We start from the raw sequence: 12,392 nt of genomic DNA, 5'->3' as shown, positions 1-12,392 counted from the left end.
AGGGAGGGCATTCCAGGCCAGGGGGAGGACGTGGGCCGGGGGTTGACGGCGGGACAGGCGATAACGAGGCACGGTGAGGAGATTAGCGGCGGAGGAGCAGAGGGTGCGGGCTGGGCTGGAGAAGGGGAGAAGGGAGGTGAGGTAGGAGGGGGCGAGGGGATGGACAGCCTTGAAGCCCAGGGTGAGGAGATTTTGCCTGATGCATAGGTTGACTGGTAGCCACTGGAGATTTTTGAGGAGGGGAGTAACATGCCCAGAGCATTTCTGCACAGAGATAATCTGGGCAGCAGCGTGAAGTATAGACTGAAGTGGGGAGAGACAGGAGGATGGGAGATCAGAGAGGAGGCTGATGCAGTAATCCAGTTGGGATAGGATGAGAGATTGAACCAGCAGGTTAGCAGTTTGGATGGAGAGGTATTCAAGTGAGGCCAGAGCACAGAGTGGGCGGGACCTCTGGGAGGCCCCCAAAGCCGTGGGACTTGCCTCTGAGCTGTGTGGAAAGGTAAAGATAGTCTTCACCAAGCCTGGAGCATGTTGGTGGGGGCAGAAGCCTCAGTTTTTCTCCCACCCCACTGGCCTGGAATGCCCTCCCTCCACACATCCACCAAACTAGCTCCTTCAAAGCCCTACTGAGAGCTCATCATCAATCGTATTTATTGAGTGCTTACTATGTGCAGAGCACTGTACTAAGTGCTTGGGAAGTACAAATTGGCAACATATAGAGACAGTCCCTACCCAACAGTGGGCTCACAGTCTAAAAGGGGGCTCATCTCCTCCAGGAGGCCTCCCAGAGTGAGCCCCCTTTTTTCTTCTCCTCCTCCCCATCCCCCCCACCCTACCTCCTTCCCCTCCTCACAGCACTTGTATATATTCATACAGATTTATTACTCTGTTTAGTTTACTTGTACATACTTACTAGTCTATTTATTTTGTTGATGATGTGCATAGAGCTATAATTCTATTTATTCTGATGGTAGTGACACCTGTCTACATGTTTTGTCTTGTTGTCTGTCTCCCTCTTCTAGACTGTGAGCCTGTTGTTGGGTAGAGACCGTCTCTATATGTTGCCGACTTGTACTTCCCAAGTAATAATAATGATAATGGTATTTGTTAAGCGCTTACTATGTGCAAAGCACTGTTCTAAGTGCTGGGGAGGTCACAAGGTGATCAGGTTGTCCCACATCATCAATCATATTTATTGAGCACTTACTGTGTGCAGAGCACTGTACTAAGTGCTTGGGAAGTACAAGTTGGCAACATATAGAGACAGGGACCTCACAGTTTAAATCCCCATTTTACAGATGAGGGAACTGAGGCACAGAGAAGTGAAGTGACTTGCCCAGAGTCACACAGCTGACAAGTGGCGGAGCCGGGATTTGAACCCATGACCTCTGACTCCAAAGCCCGGGCTCTTTCCATTGAGCCACGAAGGACAAGGCTTGCTTCCTGTCAGCAAGCCTTCAGGGCTGAGTCCGAGGGGCCACACTCTGCATGGGGGAGGAAACATGGAAGCAGCTGAGCCCCAACAGCAGGGAAAGTTCAGTGCTTAGTACAGTGCCCTGCTCTGGGCTTAATACGAGTGAATGAATGAACGAATGGATGGCTCTTGAGGATGTCCTCAGAAGGGCTGGGAGTCGGGGGAGTGACCCAGCTGGAGAGTTGTGAGCCTGTAGGCGTCCTTTTTCCCACAGTGGGCCACTCTGTAGGGGAACAAAAGGGCAACACGGCCCCCAGAGTGGAACCAAAAGGCCAGCGGTGGGTGAGGTGAGGAGGGGGTGGATGGTGGGGTAGAGAATGGAGAGACCCTGGAGTCCTGTAGCTGACTTCATTACGTGGCTGAAAATCAAGCAGGCCTAAGTCTGCACAGTCTCCCGCCGTAGCAACAGGATCAAATTATGAAACTGAGGAACTGGGAAGAACAAGGAAGCCTCAACTCCCTTTGCCTTCCCAGCAACACATCATTTCCCGGGCTTGGGCTTGGAATAATAATAATAATGATGATGATGGCGTTAAGCACTGGGGAGGTTACAAGGTGATCGGGTTGTCCCACGGGGGGCTCACACTCTTTATCCCCATTTTACAGATGAGGTACTGAGGCACAGAGAAGTTAAGCGACTTGCCCAAAGTCACACAGCTGACACGTGGCGGAGCCGGGGTTTGAACCCATGACCTCTGACTCTAAAGCCTGTGCTCCTTCCACTGAGCCACGCTGCTTCTCTAGGTGCCATCACACTTAGCCCCACCGGTGCCCTCAGGCTAAAGGGACTTCACCCTGGGATGCCCAGATCCTGTAGGAATCAGTCAATTCATTAATGGTATTCACTGAGCACTTACTAAGCGCTTGGGAAGTACAAGTTGGCAACATATAGAGACAGTCCCTACCCAACAGTGGGCTCACAGTCTAGAAGAAAAGTTGAAGAAAAGGACAGCTCGACGTGAGTGGGATGCAAAGATCTAGACAGTGTGGCTCAGTGGAAAGAGCCCGGGCTTTGGAGTCAGAGGTCATGGGTTCAAATCCCGCTTCCGCCACTTGTCAGCTGTGTGACTTTGGGCAAGTCACTTCACTTCTCTGGGCCTCAGTGACCTCTGTCTCCCCCTTCTAGACTGTAAGCCCACTGTCGGGTGGGGACTGTCTCTATGTGCTGCCAACTTGTACTTCCCAGGCACTTGGTACAGTGCTCTGCACACAGTAAGCGCTCAATAAATACGATTGATTGATTGATTGATCTGGAAAATGGGGATGAAGACTGTGAGCCCACCGTGGGACAACCTGATCACTTTGTAACCTCCCCAGCACTTAGAACAGTGCTTTGCACATAGTAAGCACTTAATAAATGCTATTATTATTATTATTATTATTATTATTATTATTATTATTATTATTATTATTATTATCTTGGCCCCTCGCAGGTTTGAGCCCAGAACAACTCTGACAACTCCAGCTTGTCGTTCCCCGCTCTCCCCAGCCTGAACTCTGTTGTATTACATTCTCCCAAGTGCTTAGTACAGTGCTCTGTCTATGGTAGACTGTGACTTCTAGACTGTGAGCCCACTGTTGGGTAGGGACCGTCTCTATATGTTGCCAACTTGGACTTCCCAAGCGCTTAGTACAGTGCTCTGCACACAGTAAGCACTCAATAAATATGATTGAATGAATGAATGAATGCTAAGCAGTCAGTAAATACCATTGATTGGCTGAATTTAAGCAGCCTGGCCTTGAGGATAGAACAAGGGTCTGGAAGTTGGAAGGATCTGGGTTCTAATCTCGACTCCGCCACTTGTCTGCTGCGTGACCTTGGGCAAATCACTTCACTTCTCTGGGCCTCACCTCAGCTATAAAATAGAGATTGAGGCTGGGAGCCCTGTGTGGGATAGGGACTGTGTCCAACCCATTATCTAGTATCTACCCCAGCCCTTAGTACAGTGACAGGCAAATATTAAGCGCTTAACAATACCACGATGATTATTACTTCACTCCTCTGTGCCTCAGTTACCTCACCTGTAAAATGGGGATTAGGACTGTGAGCCCCATGTGGGACATCAATCAATCAATCAATCAATCATATTTATTGAGCACTTACTGTGTGCAGAGCACTGTACTAAGTGCTTGGGAAGTCCAAGTTGGCAACATATAGAGACGGTCCCTACCCAACAGCGGGCTCACAGTCTAGAAGGGGGAGACAGAGAACAAAACATATTAACAAAATAAAATAAATAGAATAGATATGTACAAGTAAAATAAATAAATAAATAGAGTAATAATAGACATGGACTGTGTCCAACCTTGTATCTACCCCAGCTCTTAATACAGTGCCTGGCACATAGTAAACACATAACAAATACCATTAAATAAAAATCAGGGCATCCACACACTGATCGGCTCCTCTTCCTTAGAATTCACTATGTGGCACCAAGAGGGGCCACTGAGGCTCAGAGCCATTTTTCAGAGGATAAGGATTGACTCATCCTTAAGATGAGTCTCAGGAGCTGCCCTGGAGGGAAGGAGACCCTGGTTCTCATCCTGTTCCTGGACTTGATTTTCCTTCATTAATAATAATAATAATGATGATAATGACATTTATTCATCATCATCATCATCAATCGTATTTATTGAGTGCTTACTATGTGCAAGGCACTGTACTAAGCGCTTGGAAAGTACAAATTGGCAACATATAGAGACAGTCCCTACCCAACAGTGGGCTCACAGTCTAAAAGGGGGAGACAGAGAACAAAACCAAACATACTAACAAAATAAAATAAATAGAACAGATATGTACAAGTAAAATAAATAAATAAATAGAGTAATAAATATGTGCAAACATATATACATATATACAGGTGCTGTGGGGAAGGGAAGGAGGTAAGGTGGGGGGAAGGAGAGGGGGATGAGAGGGAGAGGAAGGAAGGGGCTCAGTCTGGGAAGGCCTCCTGGAGGAGGTGAGCTCTCAGTAGGGTCTGAGTAAAGTAAATATATTAATCAGTCATTGGTATTTATTGAGGGCTTACAATGTGCAAAGCACTATGCTAAATATTTGGAAGAGGACAATATAAGTGCATGTAAATTGCAGAAGTAAGGAGGAGTAGGGAAATGGGGATAGAGTGGTAGACCCTTAGATCAATCAATCAATCAATCAATCGTATTTATTGAGCGCTTACTATGTGCAGAGCGCTTACTCTGCACAAAGCACTGTTCTAAGCACTGGCGAGGTTGCAAGGTGATCAGGTTGTCCCACGGGGGGGCTCACAGTCTTGATCCCCATTTTCCAGATGAGGTAACTGAGGCCCAGAGAAGTGAAGTGACTTGCCCAAAGTCACACGGCTGACAGTTGGCAGAGCCAGGATTGGAACTCATGACCTCTGACTCCAAAGCCCAGGCTCTTTCCCGCTGAGCCTTGCTGCTTCTCAAGATTCCCAGCTAGTCACTTGTTGTCCCCAGCCCTCGAGGTAGCCATCTTGGTTGACCTCAGAGGCCCGGCGTAAGGAAGGGCTAATAAAAACCATCATAAAGCCCAATCCCAGCCCAATCCCAGACTCGCTCCATCCACTCACCTCCTCCTCATTCACTGATCATCAATCGTATTTATCGAGCGCTTACTATGTGCAGAGCACTGGACTAAGTGCTTGGGAAGTACAAATTGGCAACATACAGAGACAGTCCCTACCCAACAGTGGGCTCACAGTCTAAAAGGGGGAGACAGAGAACAAAACCAAACGTACTAACAAAATAAAATAAGTAGAATAGATATGTACAAATAAAATAAATAAATAAATATCTGTTCTCCCTCCCACTTGGAACCTGTTCTCCCTTCTACTTAGACTGTGAACCCCATAAAGGACTGGGACGGAGTCCAATTTGATAAACTTGAATTTACCCCCCGTGCTTAGAACAGTGCTTGCACATAGTAGACCGTAGGCTCTAGATTGAATCTGGTAGACTCTAGACTGAAAGCTCGTTGTGGGCAGGGCATCTGACTGTTATATTGTTACATCGTACTCTCCCAAACGCTTAGTACAGTGCTCAATAAATACAACCGGCTGACTGGCGTAGTAAGCGCTTAACAAATACCATAATTAATTAACTAATGACCGGTGTTGAAGATAAGGCATAAACTCACACACACTCTCTCTCTCTAACTCTCACATTAATATGACAATGTTCACACCATCTGGCGCTTAATCGTCAGCCAAGTCCCAGTAACGTCAGGCTAAGAACGGAGTATGGAGACAAGCTGCGTGAACGACTCTAGTGATCAGCATTTCAGGGAGTTGTGACTTCCTTGTGGAGGACATCTTGATTAAATCACATCAATTAACCAACGCAGCTGAACCTTCTCCTCTCTGTGTGATGCTTGAGATACACTTTAAAATACAAGAGGTAAGTGAGAAGCAGACAGAATGTATAACTTGAGAATAATGTGAATTTATACATAGCACCTTTCATCTTCGAAGGATTTTATAAACGTGAACCAATTACTTCTGAGATGTAAACCACATACACATAAAGTGAATGGGCTTTCCTACTGAGAAAGTATGAAATAGTACGGTGATGGCATCTTGTCATTGTCAGAGAAGCTGGTAAATAGGAAAAAAAATGGTACTGAGCAACTGGATTTCTAAACATTAGAGAATTTAATTCGTTATGGGCCGCAATCGTGTCGACCGATTCGGTTGTATTGTACTTTCCCAAGTGCTCAGTGCAGAGCACAATAAATGCTCAATAAATACCCTTGATTGATTGATTGATTGATGATCCACTACCGGGAAAAAACAATCCAAGAATCACATCAGATCACAGCCTTGGAGAGGATTCAGAAGGGGGAAAAGGCAACGGTTTGTATGAGGCTGGAGAGAAGATTTTAAGGAGAACCCCACTGTTGGGTAGGGACCGTCTCTATATGTTGCCGACTTGTACTTCCCAAGCGCTTAGTACAGTGCTCTGCACACAGTAAGCGCTCAATAAATATGACTGAATGAATGAATGAAAGGAGAGGTTTCTTTTTTGAAGCAGCAAGTCAACAAGTATATATAAAGCACTTACTTTCATTCATTCATTCATTCAATCGTATTTATTGAGTGCTTACTGTGTGCAGAGCACTGTACTGAGCGCTTGGGAAGTCCAAGTCGGCAACATACAGAGACGGTCCCTACCCAACAACGGGCTCACAGTCTATAAGGGGGAGACAGACAACAAAACAAAACATGTGGACAGGTGTCAAGTCGTCAGAACAAATAGAATTAAAGCTAGATGCACGTCACTTAACTTCTCTGAGCCTCAGTTACCTCATCTGTAAAATGGGGATTAAGACTGGGAGCCCCATGTGGGACAACTTGATCACCTTGTATCCCCCCCCCCCCAGCACTTAGAACAGTGCTTTGCACATAGTAAGCGCTTAACAAATGCCATCATCATCATCATACAGCACCGTTCTGGAAGGTGGAGAATTGCAAGAGGACAAAGCAAGAAAGCAAGCTTGAAGGGGAAAATAGGTTAATGAAATGTCCTGCAATTCTGCTTCTCTGTGATAGTCCTGCATAGGAAAATGATCAGCCTTCTATTTTCGTTCAGATTCTCATCAGAGCCTCAAAAATTCCTCCTGAGCTACAGAAGGTTTGAGTTCTTTGTTACCAGCTGGCCTCTTGGTCAGGGCAAATGTCATTTTCCTTTACATTTGATGCTGATTAGAACCCGGGCCTGGGAAGCAGGGAACCTGGGTTCAGATTCCGGCTCTGCCACTTGCCTGCTCTGTAACCATGAGCAACTTATTTAACTTCTCTGTGCCTCAGTTTACTCAACTATAAAATGGGGCTTCATCACCTGTTCTCTCTCCTGCTTTGACTGAGCGTCCCAAGTGGGACAGGGACTGTGTCCCATCTAATTAACTTCTACCTACTCCAGCACTTAGTGCTTGACACAAAGTCATCACTGTGTCAGGCACTGTACTGAGTGACGGGGTAGATACGAGCCAATCAGGTTGGACAAAGTCCCTGTCCCACATGGGGCTTACGATCTTAATCTCCATTTTACAGATGAGGGAACTGAGGCAAAGAAGAGTGAAATGACTGGCCCAAGGTCAGACAGCAGGATTAGAAGCCAGGTTCTCTGACTCCCAGGTGATAAGGGCGGACCCGCCGCCCTTAAAGGGGACGTAACACCAGTGGAAAGAGCACGGGCTTTGGAGTCAGAGGTCGGGGGTTCAAATCCCGGCTCTGCCACTTGTCAGCTGTGTGACTTTGGGCAAGTCACTTAACTTCTCTGGGCCTCAGTTACCTCATCTGTAAAATGGGGATTAAGCCTGTGAGCCCCATGTGGGACAAACTGATTACCTTGTATCTACCCCAGCGCTTAGAACAGTGCTTAGCACATAGTAAGCGCTTAACAAATACCAACATTATTATTATTATTATTATTATTCATTCATTCATTCATTTGGTCGGATTTATTGAGCGCCGACTGGGTGCAGGGAGCTGGACTAAGCGCTTGGAAAGTACCATTATCAATCTATTTATTTATTTTACTTGTACATATTTATTCTATTTATTTTATTTTGTTAATGTTTTGTTTTGTTGTCCGTCTCCCCCTTCTAGACTGTGAGCCCGCTGTTGGGTAGGGACCGTCTCTAGATGTTGCCAACTTGGACTTCCCAAGCGCTTAGTACGGTGCTCTGCACACAGTAAGCCCTCAATAAATACGATTGAATGAATGAACGAATGAATGATAATTATTATTATCCACAGTCCTAAGGCTGACCAATATTCTGGCGGTGATATGTAACCCTGACCTATCAAGATGAGGAGAACTAGCTCAATTAGCTTCACTGTAGATCCAATCTTTTGGATTATTGGTGCGCATCTTGAAAACGAGCGCCTTGAGAAGCCAAGAATATTAACGCAGTAGCCAAACCTCTTTGCTCACCCGCTTACCTTTTCCTTTCTTCTTTTAAAAAAGATGACTGCCTCTCGAGGTTTCATTTAGCGCACGGATAGGAGTCGCTCTGGCCACGTCTTTCCCGTGGGAGCAGATCTTCCACTGGTTTTCCTGCAGTCAACCGAAACTCAACCTGGCAAAGACAAAATTCCCACACTTTCTCCTTCGAAAGTCCTCAACCGAACTTCCTCATCCCCTTAGGCGGCCACTGCCCAGCTTGCCCTCGTGGTCGACAATCTTGGAGTGAGATTTAATGCCTTCTTCGGCTTGTCCTAAGAAGCAGTGAGGCCTAGTGGAGAGAGGACAGGATTGGGAGTCGGAGGATCTGGGTTCTAATCCCGGCCTAAAGTAGGTGCATAATAAATATATTGTTGGGGTAGGTGTGCTTAGTAGCAGAAACGCAGCATGGCGTAGTGGATAGAGCACGGGCTCGGGGGTCAGATGATCACGGGTTCTAAACAACAACAATGATAGCATTTATTAAGCACTTACTATGTGCAAAGCACTGTTCTAAGCGCTGGGGAGGTTACAAGGTGATCAGGTTGTCCCACGGGGGGCTCACAGTCTTTATCCCCATTTTACAGTTGAGGGAACTGAGGCCCAGAGAAGTTAAGTGACTTGCCCAACGTCACACAGCTGACAAGTGGCGGAGCCAAGTTTCGAACCCATGACCTCTGACTCCAAAGCCCGGGCTCTTTCCACTGAGCCACGCTGCTTCCTGTTCTAGTCCCGCGTCCGCCACTTGTCTGCTGTGTGGCCTTGGGAAAGTCGCTTAACTTCTCTGGGCCTCGGATTAAGACTGCGAGCCTCATGTGGGGCTGACCCAATTTGCTTGTACTCACCCCAATGCTTAGGACAGTGCCTGGCACGTGGTAAGCACTTAACAAATACCACAATTATTATTATTCACTTCTCCATGCCTCACTTTCCTCATCTGTAAAATGGGGATTAAGGCTGTGAGCCCCATGTAGTACAGGGACTGTATCCAGCTTGATCATAATAACAATAATAATAATTATGGTACTTGTTACGCATTTATTATGTGCCAAGCACTGTTTAAAGCACTGGGGTAGATACAAGTCAATTATATTGGACACAGTCTCTGTTCCACATGGGGCTCAAGGTCTTAATCCCCGTTTTTACAGATGAGGTAACTGAGGCCCAGAAAAGTGCTCAAGGTCACCCAGCAGACATGTATGAGCCAGAGCCAGAATTAGAACTCAGGTCCTTCCGACTCCGAGGGCCTTGCTCTACCCACTAAGCAAACTGCTTCTGTTCTTGAGTAAGAACTGTCCTTCTTACTCAAAGAAGGCAACAACCACAACGATTATAATAATAATAATGGCATTTATTAAGCGCTTACTGTGTGCAAAGCACTGCTCTAAGCACTGGGGAGGTTACAAAGTGATCCGGTTGTCCCACGGGGGGCTCACAGTCTTAATCCCCATTTTACAGATGAGGGAACTGAGGCCCAGAGAAGTTAAGTGACTTGTCCAAAGTCACACAGCTGACAATTGGCAGAGCTGGGATTTGAACCCATGACCTCTTTCTACTGAGCCATGGTGCTTCTAATCTATCTACCCCAGAGTGTAGTACAGTGCCTGGCACATAGTAAGCGCTTAACAGCTACCACTATTATTATCACTGTCCAACTGAATGCCCAGAGGCCACGCCTCTGAGTGGGCCCACAATAATAATAATAATAATAATAATAATAATGGTATTTAAGTGCTTACTATATGCCATGCACTGTAGTAAGCGCTGAGGCGGATACAAGCCAATCGAGTCTCTGTCCCATGGGGGGGCTCCCAGTTTCAAGCCCCATTTTGCAGATGAGGGAACTTAGGCACAGTGACTTGCCCAAGATCACACAGCAGACAAGTGGTGGAGGCAGGATTCGAACCTACATCCTCTGACTCCCAAGCCACTAAGGCGTGCACTAATTAGGCGACTTGGTCTCCCGAGCAGGGCCTGAACCGGGATGGGGCACGGAAGCAGCAGCAGGGTGGAGCTGGGGAGTGACGAGGAATGGCAATCCTGCCAGGTGTACAGAGAAGCTGCGTGGCTCAGTGGAAAGAGCCCGGGCTTTGGAGTCAGAGGTCATGGGTTCAAATCCCGGCTCCGCCGTTTGTCAGCTGTGTGACTTTGGGCAAGTCACTTCACTTCTCTGTGCCTCAGTTACCTCATCTGTACAATGTGAGCCCCCCAGGGACAACCTGATCACCTTGTACCCTCTCCAGCGCTTAGAACAGTGCTTTGCACGTAGTAAGCGCTTAATAAATGCCATTATTATTATTATTAAAAGGGGGAGGTTCTAAAAGGGGAAGAGTTTTCTGAAAGTGAGCCCACTGTTGGGTAGGGACTGTCTCTATATGTTGCCAATTTGTACTTCCCAAGCGCTTAGTGCAGTGCTCTGCACATAGTAAGCGCTCAATAAATACGATTGATGATGATGATGATGATGAAAGGGGGAAGATTACAAAGAGCACCTGAGAAGCGCTCTGTTTTGGTTCAGTGCCGCCTTTAAACGAGCCTTCTAAACCCTCCTGAGTCCAGAGGAAAGAGCCTCCCTCCTCTCCCCTACCGCTGTGTCTGATCCAGCTGGGTTCATGCCCACTTCACGGGAGAATGGCCCGGCCTTCGCCTGCAGTTGCTCCGCTAAATGGGGCATGGGAGAGGGACTGAACTGTAATAATAATAATGATGGCATTTATTAAGCGCTTACTATATACAAAGCACTGTTCTAAGCGCTGGGGAGGTTACAAGGTGATCAGGTTGTCCCCTGGGGGGCTCACATTGTACAGATGAGGTAACTGAGGCACAGAGAAGTGAAGTGACTTGCCCAAAGTCACACAGCTGACAAGCGGCGGAGCCGGGATTTGAACCCATGACCTCTGACTCCAAAGCCCGGGCTCTTTCCACTGAGCCACGCAGCTTCTCTGTACACCTGGCAGGATTGCCATTCTTACATTCTTACATGCTCACATTCTTAATCCCCATTTTACAGATGAGGGAACTGAGGCCCAGAGAAGTGAAGTGACTTGCCCAAAGTCACACAGCTGATAGTTGGTGGAGCCGGGATTTGAACCCATGACCTCTGACTCCAAAGCCCGTGCCCTTTCCGCCGAGCCACGCTGCTTCTCCGTAGAAGTCTTCTTTTAGACGGTGAGCCCACTGTTGGGTAGGGACTGTCTCTGTATGTTGCCAACTTGTACTTCCCAAGCGCTTAGTCCAGTGCTCTGCACACGGTAAGCGCTCAATAAATATGATTGATGATGATGATCTCAGAATTTCTTTACATTGTGGGGTTTTGCTGTTTTGCTGGAGAGCAAATTCCCCTCCCAGCTGCGGCCCCATGGTGGGGTGGCACGTCGCCTCGGGCCCAACCTGAACCCCCGAGGGCAGAGTCCCAGGACCCCTCAAGTCCAGCCAGAGACTAGTGGTTGGAGCCCACTGTAGACCCACGGCCTAACCAGAGCGGCTCTGGTGCTCAATCAATCAATCAATCAATCGTATTTATTGAGCGCTTACTATGTGCAGAGCACTGTACTAAGCGCTTGGGAAGTACAAATTGGCAACACATAGAGACAGTCCCTACCCAACAGTGGGCTCACAGTCTAAAAGGGGGAGACAGAGAACAGAACCAAACATACCAACAAAATAAAGTAAATAGGATAGAAATGTACAAGTAAAATAAATAAATAAATAAATAAATAAATAAATAGAGTAATAAATACGTACAACCATATATACATATATACAGGTGCTGTGGGGAAGGGAAGGAGGTAAGATGGGGGGATGGAGAGGGGGACGAGGGGGAGAGGAAAGAAGGGGATCAGTTTGGGAAGGCCTCCTGGAGGAGGTGAGCTCTCAGCAGGGCCTTGAAGGGAGGAAGAGAGCTAGCTTGGCAAACGGGCAGAGGGAGGGCATTCCAGGCCCGGGGGATGACGTGGGCCGGGGGTCGATG

The sequence above is a fragment of the Tachyglossus aculeatus genome, chromosome 9, assembly GCF_015852505.1.
Source record: "Tachyglossus aculeatus isolate mTacAcu1 chromosome 9, mTacAcu1.pri, whole genome shotgun sequence".
Classification (NCBI taxonomy): Eukaryota; Metazoa; Chordata; class Mammalia; order Monotremata; family Tachyglossidae; genus Tachyglossus; species Tachyglossus aculeatus.
Note: the sequence above shows the minus strand (reverse complement) of the source record.